Below are 14728 nucleotides of genomic sequence, written 5' to 3'. Positions count from 1 at the left end.
CCTCGGGGAAGATCAGTTTGGATTCCGTAGAAATGTTGGAATACGTGAGGCAATACTGACCTTCCGACTTATGTTAGAAGAAAGATTAAGGAAAGGCAAACCTACGTTTCTAGCATTTGTAAACTTAGAGAAAGCTTTTGACAATGTTGACTGGAATACTCTCTTTCAAATTCTAAAGGTGGCAGAAGTAAAACACAGGGAGCGAAAGGCTATTTACAATTTGTACAGAAACTAGACGGCAGTTATAAGAGTCGAGGGACATGAAAGGGAAGCAGTGGTTGGGAAGGGGGTGAGACAGGGTTGTAGCCTCTCCCCAATGTTATTCAATCTGTATATTCAACAAGCAGTAAAGGAAACAAAAGAAAAATTCGGAGTAGGTATTAAAGTCCATGGAGAAGAAATAAAAACTTTGAGGTTTGCTGATGACATTGTTATTCTGTCAGCGACAGCAAAGGACTTGGAAGAGCAGTTGAACGGAATGGACAGTGTCTTGAAAGGAGGATATAAGATGAACATCAACAAAAGCAAAACGAGGATAATGGAATGTAGTCGAATTAAGTTGGGTGATGCTGAGGGAATTAGATTAGGAAATGAGACACTTAAAGTAGTAAAGGAGTTTTGCTATTTGGGGACCAAAATACTGATGATGGTCGAAGTAGAGAGGATATAAAATGTAGACTGGCAATGGCAAGGAAAGCGTTTCTGAAGAAGAGAAATTTGTTAACATCGAGTACAGATTTAAGTGTCAGGAAGTCGTTTCTGAAAGTATTTATACGGAGTGTAGCTCTGTATGGAAGTGAAACATGGACGATGAATAGTTTGGACAAGAAGAGAATAGAAGCTTTCGAAATGTGGTACTACAGAAGAATAGGTTAGATGGGTAGATCACATAACTAATGAGGAGGTATTGAATAGAATTGGGGAGAAGAGGAGTTTGTGGCACAACTTGACAAGAAGAAGGGACCGTTAGTAGGACATTTCTCAGGCATCAAGGGACCACAAATTCATCATTGGAGGGCAGCGTGGAGGGTAAAAATCGTAGAGAGAGACCAAGAGACGAATACACTAAGCAGATTCAGAAGGATGTAGGTTACAGTAAGTACTGGGAGATGAAGAAGCTTGCACAGGATAGAGTATCATGGAGAGCTGCATCAAACCAGTCTTAGGACTGAAGACCACAACAACAAAGGGTTCTGATATTGAGAAAGCTATCTACACTTACAGTGAAACTGTGCTTAATTCATTAGACAAAAATTGCAGGCAACTGGTATATTTTTTGATCTGTCAAAGGCATTTGACTGTGTAAATCATAATATCATTTAAGTTAATTAGATTATTATAGTGTAACAGGAAATGCTGCAAAATGGTTCAAATCTTATATCTCTGGCAGAAGACAAAGGGGTTATTAGGAAAGAGACATGTATCAAGCTATCAGGCATCATCCAACTGGGAACTAATTACATGTGGGGTCCCACAAGGTTCCATTTTGGGACCTTACTTTTTCTTGTGTATATCAATGACCTTTCATCAGTAACATTACCAGATGCCAAGTTCGTTTTGCTTTCCAATGATAAAAAATTGCAATAAATAGCAAATCAAGTGTAGTCTTACAAATATCGGCTAATAAAATACTTGTGGACATTAATCACTGGTTCCCAACCAATTCCTTGTCACTCAATTTTGAAAAAACACACTACATGCAGTTAAAAACTTGTAAGGGGTTCCCACGAGTATATGCCTAACATACAATGACAAGCAGATAGAAGAAGAGGACAGTGTTAAATTATTGGGATTACAGCTTGATACTAAATTCAACTGGGAGGAGCACACCACAGAACTGCTGAAGCGTCTTAACGAATTTCTATTTGCAATGCGTGTTGTGTCAGACGTAGAGGAAATAAAAATGAAAAAGCTGACATACTATGCTTCCTTTCATTCCAAAATGTCATATGAGATTTTTTTTGGGGTATTTCATGAAGCAAAGCTGAAGTTTTCCAGGCACAAAAACGTGCAGTAAGAGTTATATGTGGTGTGAACTCAAGAACATCCTGCAGAAGCCTGTTTAGGGAACTAGGGATACTAACTACCGCTTCCCAATATATTTATTCCTTAATAAAATTTGTCATTAAAAATATATCACTTTTTCTAACCAACAGCTCAATTTGTGGAATCAGTACTAGAAATAAGAATATTCTTCACAAGGATTTAAAGTCACTTAGTCTTGTACGAAAAGGTGTGCATTATTCATGAACACACATTTTCAATAACTTGCCAGCAGCCATAAATAGCTTAACAACCACTGAAATTCAGTTTAAGAGAAGCCAAAGGATTTATTGGTTGCCAACTCCTTCTACTCCATTGATGAATGCTCAATAGAACCAACTGATTTGTATATATATACAGGGTGGTCCATTGATAGTGACCAGGCCAAATATCTTATGAAATAAGCATCAAACGAAAGAACTACGTACAAAGAACGTAACTCGTCTAGCTTGAAGGGGGAAACCAGATGGCGCTGTGGTTGGCCCGCTATATGGTATTCCCATAGGTCAAACGGATATCAACTGCGTTTTTTTGAAAATAGGAACCTCCATTTTTTATTACATATTCGTGTAATACATAGAGAAATATGAATGTTTTAGTTGGACGACTTTTTTCGCTTTGTGATAAATGGCACTGTAATAGTCACAATCGTATACGTACGTGGTATCACGTAACATTCCGCCAGTGCCGACGGTATTTGCTTCGTGATACTTTACCCATGTAAAAATGGACTGTTTATCAATTGCGGAAAAGGTCGATATCGTGTTGATGTATGGCTATTGTGATCAAAATGCCTAATGGGCATGTGCTATGTATGCTGCTCGGTATCCTGGACGACATCATCCAAGTGTCCAGACAATTCGCCGGTTAGTTACGTTATTTAAGAAAACAGGAAGTGTTCAGGCACATGTGAAACGTCAACCACGACCTGCAACAAATAACGATGCCCAATTAAGTGTTTTAGCTGCTGTCGCAGCTAATCCGCACATCAGTAGCAGACAAATTGCGCGAGAATTGGGAATCTCAAAAACGTCGGTGTTGAAAATGCTACATCAACATCGACTGCACCCGTACCACATTTCCATGCAACAGGAATTGCATGGCGACGACTTTGAACGTCGTGTACATTTCTACCACTGGGCGCAAGAGAAATTACGGGATGATGACAGATTTTTTTGCACGCATTCTATTTAGCGACGTAGCGCCATTCACCAACAGCAGTAACATAAACCAGCATAATATGCTTTATTGGGCAACGGAAAATCCACGATGGCTGCGACATGTGGAACATCAGCGACTTTGGCAGGTTAATGTATGGTGCGGCATAATGGGAGGAAGGATAATGGGCCCCATTTTATCGATGGCAATCTAAATGGTGCAATGTATGCTGATTTCCTATGTAATGTTCTACTGATGTTACTACAAGATGTTTCCCTGCACGACAGAATGGCGATGTACTTCCAACATGATGGATGTCTGGCACATAGCTCACGTGTGGTTGAAGCAGTATTGAATAGCATATTTCATGACAAGTGGATTGGCCTTGAAGCACCATACCATGGCCTGCATGTTCACCAGATCTGACGTCTCCGGATTTCTTGCTGCGGGAAAAGTTGAAGGATATTTGCTATCATGATCTACCGACAACGCCTGACAACATGCGTCAGTGCATTGTCAATGCATGTGCGAACATTACGGAAGGCGAACTACCCGCTGTTGAGAGGAATGTCTTTACACGTATTGCCAAATGAATTGAGGTTGACGGACATCATTTTGAGCATTTATTGCTTTAATGTGGTATTTACAGGTAATCACGCTGTAACAGCATGCATTCTCAGAAATGGTAAGTTCACAAAGGTACATGTATCACATTGGAACAACCGAAATAAAATGTTCAAATGTACCTATGTTCTGTATTTTAATTTAAAAAACCTAACTGTTGCCAACCGTTCATCTAAAATTGTGAGCCATATGTTTGTGACTATTACAGCATCATCTATCACAAAGCGAAAAAAGTGGTCCAACAAAAATATTCATATTTCTTTACGTATTACACGAATATGTAATAAAAATGGGGGTTCCTATTTTTTAAAATGCAGTTGATATCAGTTTGACCTATGTCAGCGCCATCTAGTGGGCCAACCATAGCGCCATCTGGCTTCCCCCTTCAAGCTAGACAAGTTTCGTTCTTTGTAGTTTTTTGGCCCAGTCATGAACAATGGACCAATGGACCACCCTGTATGTATATATATATATATATATATATATATATATATATATATATATATATATATATATATTACATGCTTACTACCTTATAAATAAAAAAACTTTTTTATTTCAAAGTCAGTGCATTAGTGTTTGTAAAAGATTCTTTCATATAGTGTTCATTAAAAAAATGACGATCATTCCACTTGGCACCTGTGGAAGGTACATTAGTTTATTTGTTTCAGTTGTAAATATTTGTCATGTATTATTGTTTTTCTGACATGTTCCATATCCTGCAGGACCTCCTCACTATGGATCAATTCGAATGAAAGTAAATCTAATCTAATCTAAAAACCATATCGATATTGCATATCATCCACCAATTAGCCAGTGCTCATGTAGGATGTTGCCAACTGGACAACTCGCAATTCAGGAGAAATTGGTAAATGCTGTAAGAGGGCATCACTGAAGATTCATAGAGTTCTTTGCCCTTTCCTTCTGTCATAGTGAAGAAAAAGGATGATACATGGCGTTTCTATATCGAATACAGACGACTAAACAAAATCAAAGAAAAAGATGTCTATCCATTGCCACAACTGATGTTACCATTAACTGCTTGAAAGGAAAAAGTATTTCTTATGTGTGAAAATGCAGACAAGCTACAAGCAAACTCAAGATTGTGAGGTTGATGGTGGGAAATATTCTCTACTTAACACATCATAGAAGCTATGAGTTCAAAGTTATGCCATTTGGACTACATAAAGCTGCAGCCATCTTTGAGCCTATGATGGAAAACGTGCTTCAACACCTTAAATAGATGACGTGTGTTTGCAACCTTGATGATGTTTTCAATCTTTGGAACATGTCTGAAGAACATCTGAGACACCTGGTGGCCATGTTGAAGTGTGTTCAGACTGCAGGCCTCCTCCTGAATCCATAGAAACGCTTCGTCATCGCCCAAGAAATTGAAATATCTGGCAACTAGTTAATGGCGATGGAATCCGTCCTGGTCCAGAGTAAATAAGAGCTTTCACCGATTTTCTGACTCTGCAACACATTTGTGATGTGAGAAGTCTTCTCGATATGTGCTTGTACTACTGATGATTAATAAAGGACTTCACCATCAAGGCACCTCCCTTGCAAGAAATATTACAGGAAGACACCAAAGGTTCTTAGAAAGAGATGCAAGAAATGTCTTTCCTTGTAGTTAAGGAAACACGAACTTCTTCCTCAGGCCTAGCATTGTGTAAAAGAATGTCATGACAGAACTTCACACCAACATTAGCTGTCATGGTATTGCTGCATTTCCAGTACTAATTCCTGAAGGAGGCGAAAAACTACTTCTCTACAACCAAGAAATATTGCCTTGCAGTTGCTTGGCCCATCAATAAGTTTTGACCTTATTTGTTTGGCAAACCATTCACTGTTGTGATGGACCACCATTCTTTATGTTGGCTGATTAGCTTGAAGGATCCATTGCGTCCGCTGGTGAGATAGTCACCGAGACTTCAGAGTATTATGTCACAGTGCTGCACAAGAAAAAACGCAGATATACTAACATTCTTTCAAGGAATCGTTTGGTGGAGCATAGCAGCATAGATGAAATCTCAGTCATCGCTGTATTAAATGACATTCCTGTTGAGCAGAGGGAAGATCCAGGAGTGCTGAAAACCATAGACACCTTGCTGAAGAAGGAACCGATCAAAGGAAAATATCAATTAATAAATATAAAATTGTATAACAGGAACTAGGATCCAGTGGTGCAGAAATGTTGTTCGGCATCCCAGCTTGTCACAGCCTGCTATCCTGCAGTATTTTACGACACTCCAGCATTTGGTCTCGTATCGTTATGAGCCTATGCAGATTCAGATGCAGGTATCACTGGCGAGGTCTCTACCGATCCGTTAGACACCGTGTAAAGAATTCCAGCAATTGAAGCGAATACAGCAATTACATCCAGGGTTCAATTCCACCTGCAACAGCACCATTGCACCTGACTGAAATGGACCTCTCGGGAAAGTTCGTGAAACTGACAAACAGGAATCGATGAATAATAGTTTGCACTGACTACCTCTCTCACCACGTATACGATCTGATGATAAACGACGGTGGAGAAGTTTTCCAGTCGAGACTAGTATCAAAGGTACTTTCGTGTTGTGACATCACCAACATGATGATTGCTGACTACCACCTACAGACGAATGACCTCACAGAACGCTTTAATAAAATGTTTGCTGATGTTCTCTCAATATATGGTGATGCAGAACACAGACTGCGGGACAGAATACTGCCTGTCATAACATTCGCATACAGCACTGCGAAGCAAGACGCTAAGGGCTTCACACAATTCTTTCTGCTCCACAGCAGTAAGGCTGAAACAACAATTGATTCACTGTTACCATTTCAGCTGGACGATACTCAAGATGACTATGTGAAACACCTCATCACATGGGCAGAAAAAGCAAAACAGCTGGTTCGCATATGGTTCCTGGACGTCCAAGAAAAGGAGCGAGAGGGACATAATACCAAGTAGTAGCCAGTAAGATATATCCTGGAAGCCTTGGTATGGATTTTTAAGCCTGTGAGGAAAGTGGGACTATCAGAAAAGCTACTATAACGTTACTCTGAGCTGTAATGCAACCGTATTTGCTTGTCGGGCACGACATACAAAGTCGAGGATTATGCTCCTTCACCAAGAAGACTAAAGTGCAGAGACGTCATGTATGTCCTCCATATGAAGCCCTACTACAGTCCTGAGGTGCAGACTGACAATGCGGGCTTATTCAAGAAACCGAAGGCCTGCATGATGATCACAATCGCTTTGATGGAAGGGCTGTCTTTGACACTCATCACAGGGAAGAGAATGTGACAGCACGACCCAACACAAGGTTCCGCCCATGCTGCCATGCAGAGGACTACTGACAAGATCTATAGATGAAGGATCAATGAGAACTTCTGAAGCAGGGGGTCACTGTTTCTCCAGGAAAGGGAGCACTGCTGCAATTTTTGGTCCATGCAATGTTGAATAGCAGTTAGCATCATCGTTCATCTGACCACCGATAAATGTTCGTTATTTAGTATTTATCATATGTAGAAAGTTTTCGAAATTTCTTATATTGTAATGTTTCCATAATCTGGAATTTCGATGTTTGTACACTCCTGGAAATGGAAAAAAGAACACATTGACACCGGTGTGTCAGACCCACCATACTTGCTCCGGACACTGCGAGAGGGCTGTACAAGCAATGATCACACGCACGGCACAGCGGACACACCAGGAACCGCGGTGTTGGCCGTCGAATGGCGCTAGCTGCGCAGCATTTGTGCACCGCCGCCGTCAGTGTCAGCCAATTTGCCGTGGCATACGGAGCTCCATCGCAGTCTTTAACACTGGTAGCATGCCGCGACAGCGTGGACGTGAACCGTATGTGCAGTTGACGGACTTTGAGCGAGGGCGTATAGTGGGCATGCGGGAGGCCGGGTGGACGTACCGCCGAATTGCTCAACACGTGGGGCGTGAGGTCTCCACAGTACATCGATGTTGTCGCCAGTGGTCGGCGGAAGGTGCACGTGCCCGTCGACCTGGACCGGACTGCAGCGACGCACGGATGCACGCCAAGACCGTAGGATCCTACGCAGTGCCGTAGGGGACCTCACCGCCACTTCCCAGCAAATTAGGGACACTGTTGCTCCTGGGGTATCGGCGAGGACCATTCGCAACCGTCTCCATGAAGCTGGGCTACGGTCCCGCACACCGTTAGGCCGTCTTCCGCTCACGCCCCAACATCGTGCAGCCCGCATCCAGTGGTGTCGCGACAGGCGTGAATGGAGGGACGAATGGAGACGTGTCGTCTTCAGCGATGAGAGTCGCTTCTGCCTTGGTGCACATGATGGTCGTATGCGTGTTTGGCGCCGTGCAGGTGAGCGCCACAATGAGGACACTGAATAGTGCACGGTACATCCAAACCGTCATCGAACCCATTGTTCTACCATTCCTAGACCGGCAAGGGAACTTGCTGTTCCAACAGGACAATACACGTCCGCATGTATCCCGTGCCACCCAACGTGCTCTAGAAGGTGTAAGTCAACTACCCTGGCCAGCAAGATCACCGGATCTGTCCCCCATTGAGCATGTTTGGGACTGGTCTGCACGTCCAGCACGAACGCTGGTCCAACTGAGGCGCCAGGTGGAAATGGCATGGCAAGCCGTTCCACAGGACTATATCCAGCATCTCTACGATCGTCTCCATGGGAGAATAGCAGCCTGCATTGCTGCGAAAGGTGGATATACACTGTACTAGTGCCAACATTGTGCATGCTCTGTTGCCTGTGTCTATGTGCCTGTGGTTCTGTCAGTGTGATCATGTGATGTATCTGACCCCAGGAATGTGTCAATAAAGTTTCCCCTTCCTGGGACAATGAATTCACGGTGTTCTTATTTCAATTTCCAGGAGTGTATAAGCAGCAGCCTTCTGCATCCTTGAGGCTGTTCTGTTCTGTTCTGTCTGTATGTTCATGTCCATAATAACTAATAAATATTCTTTTAGTGCTATTTGTGGTACTGCAGTGACTCTCTGGTTTTGGATTTGGACTTGATTGTGGTTATGAGGTGACTATGCCCATAGCAATCTGAATTTTTCTTTAGAACTCGCAGTCTGGCGTAGTTTTGCAGATCCAGTTGTGACATCACTGACATTCATTGCTCTGTGCAGATCCAGAGGTGTCATCTCATACTCATGTCAACACATGTGTCTAGCCCCTGACAAGCAACTATGGCTCCATGCTCATGAAATGAGCCAAGCTTTGATTCAGAATGCAAATTTAAGTGTTATTTATATAGTACACAACATGAAGGCAACCTGATCTTTGCAGCCGACCATTGCACTGTAATATCATTGGAAGAATATACAGAGCATTTAAAAAACGTGTCACATCTCCTACAGAAGAAAAAATTTCCAATAATGATATGTTAGGAAACCAATACCTGTTGAGATGTGGACTAATCTGAAACTTCTTGGACTGAGACTCAAAATCAGGACCTCTGCCTTTCACAGGCAAGTGCTCTACTGACTGAAATTTCCAATCACGCTCATGACCTGTCCTCACAGTTTTACTTCCGCCAATACCTCATCTCCTACCTTTCAAATTTCACAGAAACTCTCCTGTGAAACTTCCAGGACTAACACTCTTGGAAGAAAGGATACTGTGGAGACATCGCTTGACCACACCCTGAGAGACTTTTCCAGAACGAATTTTCACTCTGCATAGTGTGGGTAACTCAGTGCCAATTCACTGTGCTGTAACAGAGGAACAGTAATGTCTCGTGCCTAAACTTTACAAGGGTTCTCGAATTTCTTATGACCAGGTAGCTTGGAAGAGTTCTGGCACAGTATGCAGTGTTGCCACGTTTCCCCCTCACCTCACCCTATGATGTCATGCACTGTTGGCGGATTTCTGACAAAGGCCAACTGCCTATGTCTAAAAGGCAGGAAATTCAGATTTTGGTTGGAAATTCCAAAATCGGTGAGAAATTCAAGAATAGCTGAATTGTTGTAGTCGGTTCCCCCCTCCCCCTCCCCCCAGGGCTATAACATCACTTTGGATGTAGAGCTATTGTTTCCTCTGCAGTTCCAAGCCTGTATGTTAGACAGAGGATACCAGTTTGAGCCTGAATATGTTTTTCAACCTACAGGTGGTAGCCAGACTGCTGACCTATTTACGACAATACGGAATACCAGTTAACATGTGTCGTCCAAGATATTATTCACTCAGATCACTGGTTCGAAGTATAGAATTCAAGAGGTCCCCTGGGTTTACCCCTGACATTATATACGTACTGCTCTCCTATCTCCAGTTCCCCTAAGTTTGGATCTATGCACTTGTGCATATTTTAACACCACATTGGTGGAGGGGGGGGGCAGTTGTTCATGTCTGCGCGCACCACACTGCAGCACCCCTTTAGCGACAGGCATGTACAGCTAACAGAAATTGGGACCCTCAATTACCTAGCCGTCCAACAAATGCAGCCATGATCCTTTGTGAGTTCAGAATGCCTATCCTATTCTCCTGTTTAGCTCTGGAGAAGCCAAGTCAAGGCATGGCACAATAAAGATTTATCACAAACATATCACTCTTTCTTACTATTTGTTATAAATAAATGTTCGTTAATGACATCAATGTTAAAGAGGACTTCAGATCATTATTAAGAAAAAGCTATAGTCCAATTTCGTGTAACTCCAGTATAGTGTAGTGAGAGGGGACAGATATTTGAGAAGAGGAAGGAAATAAGTTTGCTTCCGACCATGTTCTAAAATTTTTTTTCACGTTTGCATTTGTAAAAGATTCTATGATTTAAAATGAATGTAATAAAAGCGTGTTCCGCAATATTCGATGTGATTTACATACAAAAGCAGTCACTCAAGTACTACTTTGTTACATTTTGTGACATCTGTCCCATTAAAAATACTGTAGATTACACTGTTGGAAGGGACACTAGCAGCAGTGACATTTGTGTTCATCCTCGTCCTACATACTGGCTGTTTATTTCTAAATTCGCCGCTGTTTGTGTGTATATGTACATAATATACACCAAACCACTGGGATTAGACTTGTCCATTATAAATGGTGTTTATAAATAAATATCGGGGTTTTAACGCTTTATAATATTTATTACATTTAACTTACAGTTATAAATGATACGTCAAATGAAAGAGCAACTCAAACAGTTGTATTTGGCACCAATGAACATGCGCAGCGCGCAATATTTCCGGCTAAATCCTCTAGACAGCGGTAGTAGCGAAGATGGTGGCTGATGAACAGAAAGAGTATTTTGTTTTGCAGTTTGCAGTTTGCAGACCGAATCTGTAGTTACTGTGCAACGTGCATTCTGGCTGAATTTCGGTGGTGATACTCCAAGTGATAATAAAATTCGTAGATGGTATCACCAATTTGAAGATACTGGCTGCCTTTGTAAAGGGAAGAACACAGGACGACCAAGAGTTAGTGAAGAGACTGTTGAGAGAGTGAGAGAGTCGTTCACTTGTAGCCCAAAGAAATCGGTCTGGAAGGCTAGTCGTGAATTACAAGTTCCCGTGTCGACTGTTTGGAAAGTTTTAAGAAAACGCGGACAACTACGTCCTTACCGTTTACAGCTATTACAGGCTCTAAAGCCGGCACACCATGGATTACATGCCAACTTCGCAAACGAAATGTTTCATGACGATGAAGAGTTTATGGATAATGTTGTCTTCAGTGATGAATCGACCTTTCACCTTAGTGGAATCTGGGGCTCAGAAAATCCTCACGGGATGGTACAAATGTAACGAGATTCCCCTAAAGCAACAGTTTTTTGTGCGGTATCCCGGCGGAAATTTTACAGGCTTTTCTTTTTTGGTGAACCTACTGTAACTGGCACTTCTTACCTTGATACAATAGAGCAATGGCTCTTCCCTCAGTTGGAAGAAGATGAGCCAGAGAACTTCATTTTCCAGAAAGATGGTGCGCCACCTCACTCGCATAGCAAAGTACGCAATTGGTTGAACTTCACTGTACCCAAGCGCTGGATAGGCCGCAAGGGGCCCAATGACAGGGCTTGCTTTGCATGGTCTCCACGTTCACCCAACCTAACGCCATGCGATTTTTTCCTTTGGGGCTTCATCAAGGATCTTGTGTACATGGCTCTGCTACCAGCAGACCTCCCTGAATTAAGAAACCGGATTGAAGCAACTGTTGCTGCAATCACTGAAGACACACTCATCAATGTTTGGGAAGAACACTTGATGTGTGCTGTGTGACAAATGGTGCTCACATTGAACGTTTATAAGGTTCTTGGTAAAATTGTTTGAGTTGCTCTTTCATTAGACATATCATTTATAAATGTAAGTTTAATATAATAAATATTATAAAGTGTTAAAACCCCAATATTCATTTACAAACACCCTGTATTATATAGGTTTTCGTTATTTACATTGCAGTTTTAGTTAATTAAATAATAGCATATTCTATGATATTCGATGTTCTTCACATATAATATCACCTTCCAACATAATCTAGAACTCGGGCTAACCTACAGATCAGTGTCACCACAAACAAGATTTTCAGGGGATGGGGGAGGGGTAAATACTTCATTCTAACCACTTTCCATTCCAACACAAAGATACAATTTTTGCAGATTAATTAAAATGTCAGCCACTGGAAACAGGTTAGGTCCTTCAGATTTTAAAAATGTGTTTTTTTGTCACAGTCTCATCAGTGAGTATTCATACTGTCTGTCATGTCAAGTCAACTTAAGTCATATGATCTCAACTTCTATGGCTGCTCTCAACCGGTTTTTCGCCGGAATTACAGTCTTTGCAAGATGATTCTCAACAAATTTTACGCACGAAGTGCACATACAGAACACAATAGGTCATATATGTGGATGCTGGAATCCACACTGGTACCAAAATGACATTTATTGGAGGATAATTCTTTGTAGCTTGCGGCAGGACCAGCTTGTATATTAAAGAAGGAAAACAGAAGTGTGAAACAAAGAAAAATGTCACATGATCAGAAGTGAATTCCAGGAAGAGGAATCTGCATTTTACCATTTTTTTACGAAGTCGAGCACCAATTTTTTCATTTCTTACATCAAATTGCATCCAGAATTACTAGCAGGAATGCAGTTTTGCCAGCTGCTACCACACCACCTGAAAAATTGATTTCTTTAAAACTAATAGTCTTTTTTTTTTTAATCATCAGTCTTCTGATCGGTCTGATGCAGCCCACCACGAATTACTATACTTTGCCAATATTTTCGTCTCGGAGTGGCACTTGCCACCTACATCCTCAATTATTTGCTTTATGTTTTCCAATCTCTATCTTCCTCTGTATTTTATACCCTCTACAGCTCCCTCTAGTATCACACAACCAAACCAAATTTTAAGAGAGGTTAGGACTGAGACAAACCTTCAGTTTGAGAAAGAAACCAAAAAAGAATTCTAGCTTATTACATCAGCATAAACAGCTATTGGTTAAAAATTTTCAACGGTCAGCAAATATTTCAACTCTACCCAGTTTTAAATCAGTCATTGTGAAATGTCAGATATCTTAATTGCATCAAAATATTCGAGAACCGGGAAATAAAATTAATGAATTAATTATCTGCATAGATGAATTAGAGTCCTCCAACCCAGCTGACATAATCTGCCTCTCTGAACATCATGTAACCATTCGTATTGGACTTTTAAGTGTTACAGGGTTTAGGTTAGCATCTCACTTTTGTAGAGAAGAAATGGAGAAAGGAGGAGTTGCCACATTCATCAGGAACTGTCATAAATTTAATAACATTGACATTCATAAATTTTGCCTAGAACAGCATATGGAAGCATGTGCAACAGAAGTAGAATTTCACAAAAAATCCTTTATAATATTAAGTGTATATTGAGCACCTGCAGGTAACTTTGATCTGTTCGTAAACCACCTTGAAACTGTACTGACCCATTTCACGACCAAAAACAAAGAAATAGTGGTTGCTGGTGATTTCAATGTAGATTTCTTTAAAGATTCTCCCAATAAGAACTTATTTGAGTTAGTTACACTATCATTCATCTTAATTCCCACTGTAATGTTCCCCACTAGTGTAGCCAATTGCTCACAAACAGCCATTGATAATATCTTTATAGAAAAGCCCAATGAACAAAATTATATTACAAAACCAATAGTCAATGGTCTCTCAAACCACGACATGCAGTTCCTTCTGTTAAATGTTAATACTGAACAGTACATAAAATCTGTTAAACCTGTGCTCAAGAGGGTAATCAATAAGCCAAAAATTGATTATTTTAGGACACTCCTCAGAGACATTCACTGGACTGCTGTTTACAGTCCTCATGAGATGAATGAAAAATTGAACACTTTTGCTAATAAAGTAGTTACCTTATTTGAACACTGTTTTCCCCCAAAACTAACCAAGGTTAGAGTAAAGTCTACAAAGAAGTTATCGATTACTCAAGGAAGAAGGGTATCTTGTAGAACAAAAAGAAGACTGTATATGTCAATCTGAAACAGTTCTGATGTTGATGCTATAGCACATTACAAGAAATACAGCAAAATATTGAAGACTGTAATATGGACATCAAAGCAAATATATTACAAGGAAAAGATAGTCATATCAGATAAAAAAATAAAGGCAATATGAAACTTCCTGGCAACTTAAAACTGTGTGCCGAGCCGAGACTCGAACTCGGGACCTTTGCCTTACGCGGGCAAGTGCTCTACCAACTGAGCTACCCAAGCACGACTCACGCCCCATCCTCACAGCTTTAATTCCGCCAGTACCTCGTCTCCTACCTGCCAAACTTAACAGAAGCTCTCCTGCACACCTTGCAGAACTAGCACTCCTGGAAGAAAGGATATTGCGGAGATATGGCTTAGCCACAGTATGGGTTAGAGTGAAGGAGGAGACCGGTAGAACCAGACATGATGAGGGACAAATAGC

The 14728-nt window shown here is 41.2% G+C and overlaps 1 non-coding gene across 1 annotated transcript; it reads right to left on the bottom strand.

Annotated features, from left to right (window-relative positions):
- Positions 1-14452: 14452 nt before the first annotated feature.
- Trnat-cgu (transfer RNA threonine (anticodon CGU)) lies at positions 14453-14527 on the bottom strand. The gene has a single exon. It is a non-coding gene; the product is annotated as a tRNA-Thr (tRNA).
- Positions 14528-14728: the final 201 nt, after the last annotated feature.

Source organism: Schistocerca cancellata, chromosome 3 (genome assembly GCF_023864275.1).
Source record: "Schistocerca cancellata isolate TAMUIC-IGC-003103 chromosome 3, iqSchCanc2.1, whole genome shotgun sequence".
Lineage (NCBI taxonomy): Eukaryota > Metazoa > Arthropoda > Insecta > Orthoptera > Acrididae > Schistocerca > Schistocerca cancellata.
The sequence above is the reverse complement of the archived record's forward strand: the minus strand, read 5'-3'. Positions and strand labels throughout refer to the sequence as shown.